The following is an 8,005-nucleotide window of genomic DNA, read 5'->3' as shown; positions in this document are numbered from 1 at the left end:
TAATTGGAGCATCTTAAATACGGGGCTCCAGCACTCCATGCCTGATTTCCTCATCTGAAAGGGTAACCACTCCACAGGATTGTTTTGAGGATTAAGATTGTGATAAATGTTAGCTTCTGTTATTGCTTTAAATTAGTCAGATTGTTCTCTTCCTAATGCATGGTTAAGTCCACAGAAAGTGGGAGATGAAGCCTTTTATGGGAAGGTGGTAAAGAAAAGAAGTGGAAGGTGGAAGAGGTAGGCATTGACTGATTAATTAGTGCAGGGTCCCGGGGGAAGGGGATGGACGTGGGGCCCGCTATGGGGGTGTCTTTGGACAGCCAGGGGCAGCATAAGGGAATGCCCTGAGGGAGGGGGAAGTGTGCTTACAAATGAGGGGCTCTAAGGGAGCTGTGAGTCAGGTCTCACAGGCCTCCCCCTCCTCCCTGACGTCGGAAGGCGTCTGGGAGCTGCTGCTGGTGTTGCTCCCTCGCTTGGCTCGTCACTGCCCAGCCTCACCTGGCTGTCACCCTGCCTTGCAGAGTCCTCTGGGTGAGAGTGAGAGAGAAAAGAGTAGAGTGGGCTTCTCAATTGCCCCTTCCTCCCACCAGTTCCCTGGGCTGTACAACAGCCCAGCCACTTCTCCCCTCTAGCCCCTTTAGCATTCTGCTGGCTCTGTTTGAGAAGCCGCTTGCCCTTCTTGAGGGCAACAAATTGTCAAACACACAAGATACATTTCTCTTTGTGCTCTGGTTCCAGACCCTCCACCGTGGCTGCCTCTCTGAAGCAAATGGCATCTTTGCCATACATCCTTCAAAGAAACTATGTGAAGAAAGTCCTTCACACAATGTGTTTCTTTCTCCTCTGTCTCCTCTGCTTTGGTCATGATCTTTCTGGGGGCAAAAGGAAACGCCACTGCCCCAATGCCCCAGACATCCACTGCCAGAGCAGGAGGAACTATGTACAGTCGTTAGAGTTGTGAGCCAGAAGTTTCTGGTTTTCCTCCCTTTTATCACATGGCATGGCTGTTCTGTTTGACTCCTTATGGGGCCACATGATCAGTTTTGGCCATTGAGTTCTGAGAAGTGACACACAGGAATATCTGATAGTTTGAGATCCTCTAGAATTCTTTTGGTCTCTCTAGCACAGCATCAGCAACGTTTGAGGTGATGGCTCCTCCACTGGCCTGGTTCCTCTAGTGCCCCTGCCTACCCGTGATAGACATATAGCCTGAAGAATAAATGACTCTTTGTTATGTTAAGCCACTGAAATTTGGGGGTTTATTTGTTACCACAGTGTAACCAAGCCAATCCTGACTGATACAATCGTACATTATTTTTTCCACACCTTTGTGAAGCTGCTCATGAGGACTTCTGCCAGTGCTGTTGGAATGGGAAAGGAAGTGAAACATGTGGTAGGACCTTGAAGATCTGTGATAATTTCCTCCATGGCTCACTTTTTTCGTAAACTCAGATTTTACTGCCTTGTGGAAAGGCACCAGGCTTGGAAGGAGCTGATCAGCTTTGAAGTCCAGGTTGTGCCTCTGATTCACTAAGAAACTTTTCCGAAGCCATATCACTTCCCAGAGCCTTACAAAAGAGAGAGAACATCAGCCTGGCCTACTGCTTCATGAGCTATTTGTAATCCAGTGAAATAGGGATGTGAAAGTGCTTTGTAAAGTATAAAATATTGTGTATATTAGCCATGAATATATTGGCTCTATAATCTCTGAAGAATTTTCCAGCTCAAAAAGTCTCTGTGGCTGCATAAGAGTTTATTCAAGAGAACAAATCCAACCTTTACACTGGACACCCGTATCATAGATGGAGAAAGGGTTGCCTGACCTGAGAAATAGTTCTGACTACAGGCTGGAAACCACACCAGACATACAACTTGAGGAGTCTGGGGACCTTCTGCCTAATTCAAACGGATGCAGTTTTGAGGCTTCTCTTGGGTGCCACCTCTGCTGGGGTGCTCATGTGTCCCATCTTTTAGACTTGGGGACTTAACTGCCAGAGTTAAGAAACCCCTGCTGAACAAGTTGGGCACTTAGTTGAGAGTCCAGAAAGCCCAGGCCTTAGGACTAGGGCTAGTATCACTTGAGAATGAGGGCTACTCTAGACCCTCCCTACGAAACCTGACCTCAGCTGCATCAAGCTGAGCCACTAACTAAGAACGAAACTCACCTCTATTTAAAGGAAGACGATGTAATCAGCAATGTCCAGCATGGAGTAAAAAATGGCTAGACATACAAAAGTATAAGTGAATATGACCTATAACCAGGGGGAAAAAGCAGTCAATACAAAAAGACACAAAAGTGATACAAATGTTGGAATTAGCTGTCAAAGATTGCAATATAGCTGTTAGAGGATTTAGGGCATACATGGCATAGTGAGTGAATAGATGAGGAAACTCAGAAAAATAGAAAATAAAAGAAGAAAGAAAATTCTAGATTTGTAAAAGTTGTATGTTGGAGTCCTAACCCCCAATACTTCAGAATATGACTGTATTTGGAAATGGGGTTGGGAGACACCTTTCAAGAGGTAATTAAAGCAAAATGCGGTCAAATGGGGGGGCTGTAACTTCATATGACTGATGTCCTCATAAGAAGAGGAAATTTGGACAGAGACTCAGAGGGAAGAGGACGTGAAGAGATACATGGAGAAGATGGCCATCTCCAAGCCAAGGAGAGTGGCTCTCAGAAGTAACCAGCCCTACTGGCCCCTTGATCTCGGATTGCTAGCCTCTAAGATTGTGAGACAATAAATTTCTGTTGTTTAAGCCACCCAGTCTGTGGGATTTTGTTATGGCAGCACAAGAAACGAATTCAGATCTCAAGAGTCACAGTGATTTCTTCTGGGTTTTTAAATGCAAATAAAGTGCCTAAACATCAGAGGCATCTCTTTATCTGCATCATGTAAGTGTTCTGAGTCAAGTTGATATTTTTAATAAGTTAAGACATTTTGCCTTCCTCTTTTGATCATCTGCTTGTGATCATCTGGTTTCAATTACACTGGCTTTTTTTAATCATGAAAACAAAGTGGGGGCAGAAGTCTGCCTCATTTGTCTGCACAGGTCCAGGAGCACCATTCACATTGAGTGTGACAGGCGTGTCATCCCTGGAGGTGGGTAGCGCTGTGGCCCTCTTGCTGAGAACTGAAGCATTGTTGAGATCTGCTAGGAACTGTGAGAAACAAGAAGGTAGGCAAAACATGGTTCTCTTCTTCAAGGAGTTTATAGTATTATTGTAACCACAGGACCAGGAACAGAATTTGCCACCCCAAAATATGCCTCTCTGGCATAAGGATTATTTTGAGCTGATGATTAAGAAACAGCAGACACAGGAAAAGCTCTGAAAACCTAGTGGATGTTACCTTTTTGTAAGGGAAATTATACATTTATAAAGAAATCTCCACAGGACGTCTCCCAGGAAAAGGGGATGATCTTACCTCTAGAAACTTTTATCAGTGCAGAAGGCAGTGATTTAAATCTGCATAACTATATCCTCATTTACTGTGTTTTTGCTGGTAATCTCCCATAACTGACCCCTTCTTAAGAAGAGAATGTTAAAGCTGGTTTTCAGGGGCAGCAAGCCAGCCGGGAGCATGTGCAGAAGAGAAAATTTTGGCCTACCAATTGAAACCCATCCTGTCAGTGCTTCTGCATACCAGCTGCCTCCCTGATCCCTTAAACTTTACCCTAAACCTTGGATGGGTGAGACTGATTTGAGAGCCTTGCCTCTGTTTCCTTGCCAGTCAATCTTGCAATAAGGCCTTTTCTTTTCTCAAAAGAGGTGCCATAATCATTGGGTTCTTATGCACATCAGGCCGTGAACCTTTAGCCAGTAACAGTATATGAAAGAAAAATGAGTCCACATTTAATATGAGAGAGAACATAATAAGAAAATATACGTGCAGAATACTTTTACAATTTAGAAAGCACTTTGGATCCATTTCTGTATTTGATTTCTGTAACACAGGCAAAGCAGGGACTGTTATCTTCATTTTACAAATAAGAAATTCAGGACAAAAATGTTTAGTAACTTGCCTAATGTTGTAAGTGGCAGAACTGGGGCTAAAATTTAGGTGCTTGATACAAAGACAAACCAGAGAGGAGGGTGGAGGTTAAACTCTAAAACTCAACAGAAAGGCTGGTGAGCTGAGCATCAGATAGGGTGTTCTGAGCCTGTGGATCTGATCCACATGGACAAAAGTGTGGAGGGAGAAAACCCATAAAATGGTCACAGAAGGGATGGACAGAGAAGAAATGGGGACTGTAAGGGCTGAGTCATGTTTATTTTGTACTTAATTCCAGGCTGTTGTTCATGATGAGTGGAATAACATAATCTTGAAGGCTGGAACACTGTTTAATTCTTGTCTTCCCAGAACTTAACCTGATTCCTGGCACTTTAATCAAAAATGCACTAGAAATGTTTATTGTAAAAACAACGAAGGCCTGGTTCCAGGATGATCTGGCAGCTGCACGGAGGCTGGTTTGGGTGTTGAGGACCAGGTGGGGAGGGGCCCTGGGAAAGGGGTCTCCAGTCAGAGAATTGGTTTTTGTTTGCACTGTAAGAAGACAGTATATTTTGACCAGGGAGCTGCCTGCAGTCAGCTGGAGAAAATGAAATGAAACCAAACTATTTTTTGCAGACCTTGGGTCAGAGCTGTCTCATTTTAAAGTTGCATGATAAAAGAAAGGAAGGAAGGGAGGGAGGAGGCAGGGTGTGATACTGGCACTGATATCAGATCTCCTGTTATTGGTTAAAACCGAAGCACTCATCCCCTTTCCCTGCTCACTCCTCAGCTTCCTGGCGCCAGAATCCACCATCCACCACGGAAGCAGACAACCAAGGACATCCACCTGTAGCGAGGAGGATCTGGCCATCCTCCTCGCTACAAGCAGCCTCACAAGGCCAAACACAGGCTGGTGGGAAAGCACCCAGCAGCGAGGCTGCAGGCTCCCCTTCACTACAAGCAGCTGCATTCCTTGCTACCTTTCAAACCCCTTGCCTCCCATCTTTTGGGGAGATGAGACAAACATGTCTTCTGGTTGATGTCACCCAAAATAAAAACTCTTTCCTTGCCATAAGCCTGGCGTTCCAGTTTTTATTTAGCCCCTCTTGTGTAGGGGGTAAAGAACCTGTCTATGTGCCCAGTAACAGGAGGGAGGGAGGCAAGAAGGCAGAGACAGAGGGAGGAAGAATGGGAGGGAGGGAAAGGTCAGTAGAAATTCTTACGGCCTTTTATCTGTCATCCTTGCCTTGTTGACTGTAAACACAGCTGAGCCCTAACTAAAGGGGAATTTCTCATGTTTCTTCCTCCCTCCTCAGCAGTAATCTCTCCTCCCACATCAGGAATTTCATTCCAGGCTATTTTCACTCTACCCCTCATGAAAACAGAAAAATAGTTTATAGCCACTTGTTTATATTTGTTGTTCCATGTCTCAACTTAAATACCCTTTCCTCAGGAAAGCCCACCACATTTGGCTGGTTGGGCTCTGACCCCATGTTCCCATCACCCCGCCCACTCAATATCGCAGTGCTCTGTTCTACCGATGGTGCATTTAAATTCCTATTCACTTGGTCTGCTCTGTGAGAGCCCATCTTGTCCACCACTGTGGAGGGCTTGGCACAGAAGGTTTTTATCCATAGTTGGTGAGTTAACGCTTCCTCTCTTACCTAAAATGGTGTCTTAGCCAGGTGTTTACATCTTCCGTCTCCTACTCCTCGTTGTATAAGGAGAGGTACTTTACTATACGTAAGCACATTTCTGATAATCAGGCCACAAATGTGGCCTGCCACAAAATGTGGTGGGAGAGCTTTCCATTAGTGAGTGGGCCCTGGGGACAGTGGCTTAGGCACCACAGGTCACACGTCAGTCACTTCACGTTGTTGCACATCCGGCCTTGCCCTTTGCAGATGACTCCGGTGGGAAAGGTCAGAAGCAACGACACAAAGTGCTGCTGCCCTTCCACCCATCCTCCACACTACACAGAATTTTTTAGGAAAGGGAAGAAGGGGATACTTCAGCTGGTAATCTTGGGAACCCTTTTATTTTCTCCTTTACTAATCTTTTATTTTATTTTCTAATTTTTTTGCTGTGGTAAAATACAGATAACATAAAATTTACCATCTTAACCATTTTACGTGTACAGTTCAGTGGCATTAAGTACATTCACGTTGTTGTACAACCATCACCACCAACCATCCACAGAACTATGTTTCACCTTGCAAAACTGAAACTCTGTCCTCGTTGAACACTAACTCCCCATTCTCCCCTCCCCTCAGCCCCTGGCAACCCTCATTCTGCTTTCATACTTATGTTCTATGTGCCTATGAATTTGATTGCTCTGGGAACCTCATATAAATGAAATCACACAGTATTTGTCCTTTTGTGACTGGCTTAGTTCACTTAGCATAATGCCCTCAAGGTCCATCCATGTTGTAGCATGTGTCAGAATTTTCTTCCTTTTTAAGTCTGAATATTATTCCATTGTATGTATAGACCGCATTTTGTCCATTCATCCTTTGAAGGACACTTGGAGTGCTTCCACCTTTTGGTTACAGTGAATAACGCTGCTATGAGCATGGGTGTACACGTATCTTTTTTTTTTTGAAAAAATAATTTTACTTTTTAACAAAAGCTATGTGTGTTCATGTGTACACATATCTTTTTGAGACCTTATTTGCAGTTCTTTTGGGTATATATCTGGAAATTGGATTGCTGGATCATATGATAATTCTATATTTAATTTTTTGAGGAACGACCATATTGTTTCCCACAGCGGCTGCACCATTTTCCATTCCCACCAATGGTGCACAAGAGTTCCAATTTCTCCACATTCTCACTTGGGAACCTTTTTGAAAAGGCTTTGTGCTTTGTTCATTTTTTCAGTGATCAGGAGTCCTTCCAGACTGGCTCAGGCTGCCTATCAGCAACTCTCCCTCCACGTTACCTCTCACCCTCTCTTCTACTTCCAGCAAGGCAGTTCCTCTCTGCTGCCACCCCAAACCTACCCCAGAGCCTGCAATCCTCTCCCTTTGGCCAAAACGCCGAGACAACGAGGCCAGTGCTATTTTCTTTATCTGACATCTTGGAGCACCGCTGTAAGTTTCCTCTAGCCTGTCTTCCAACGACCCCAGGCTCTGTCAGTTCTGAGAGGTGCCTCTGTGTGCCAAGGGGGATTTCGTGTTCTGTGTCACAGGCTGGCAGACACTGTTCAAAAACATCCCACTGTTTGTTTTATCCAAAACAACTGACCTCCCTCGGAAGAGTGTCTGTAAGTAAAGTGAAAGTAGGGCTTCCTGCCCCTGCCTTCCATGCAAATGCCTGTGGGTTTAAGGCATAAAAGTTAGTTGCTCTTTTTCTGAAAATCCATTAGTGCACAGGCAGCTCCCTCCTTGTATAAACGGTTTGGCCATTTTATTATAGCACAAAATTTTTGGACCAAGTTTCATTTTCTCTTTGAGATGGAAGAAAACATACCAAGAAGAAATCCTCTTAGCTCTTCAAAATTACTCAAATGTCAGATGTGAAACTGCTGACAGGTTCAAAGATGTAGGCTAAATTCTTTGCCAATGAAAGGGGAAACTCTTCGCTGTCAACTATATAGCAGTTCGTGAATAGATTCAGGGTAACCAATAATATATAAAAATACAACCAATTACTAATTGGTTACTAATTTATTATTTGAAATCAACTTGACTGTCATTTTAAACCAGCTATGGGATATGGGAAACAAATATTCTTGAACTTCAACTCCTTTTTGACCTGTGGTTTACAACCCAATAAACACCTCCCTGAAGGTCCAGGTAATCAGTGGGAGCTAATCTCAGGGTACCTGGGGACCTGATATGCTTCCAGGACTTGCGATGCCAGCAGCAGAGCCTGTGGGTAGGGGCCACTTATCTTGGGCCTAAAAGTTAAACTGTTGAAATTATTTCCTTATGAGTTTATATGTAGAGTCACATGGATAGATACACTGAAAAGATGGACAGAAAATACTTTAATTATAAAATTTAAGG

At 44.0% G+C, this 8,005-nt stretch overlaps 1 long non-coding RNA gene across 1 annotated transcript; it reads left to right on the top strand.

Moving 5' to 3' along the window:
• Window positions 1-1,336: 1,336 nt before the first annotated feature.
• LOC138919583 (uncharacterized) lies at window positions 1,337-5,070 on the top strand. The gene is made up of 2 exons (XR_011429836.1): window positions 1,337-3,180; window positions 4,786-5,070. It is a non-coding gene; the product is annotated as an uncharacterized lncRNA (long non-coding RNA).
• Window positions 5,071-8,005: the final 2,935 nt, after the last annotated feature.

This window comes from Equus caballus, chromosome 20 (assembly GCF_041296265.1).
Source record: "Equus caballus isolate H_3958 breed thoroughbred chromosome 20, TB-T2T, whole genome shotgun sequence".
Taxonomy (NCBI): Eukaryota; Metazoa; Chordata; class Mammalia; order Perissodactyla; family Equidae; genus Equus; species Equus caballus.
This window is presented reverse-complemented; position numbering and strand designations above follow the sequence as displayed.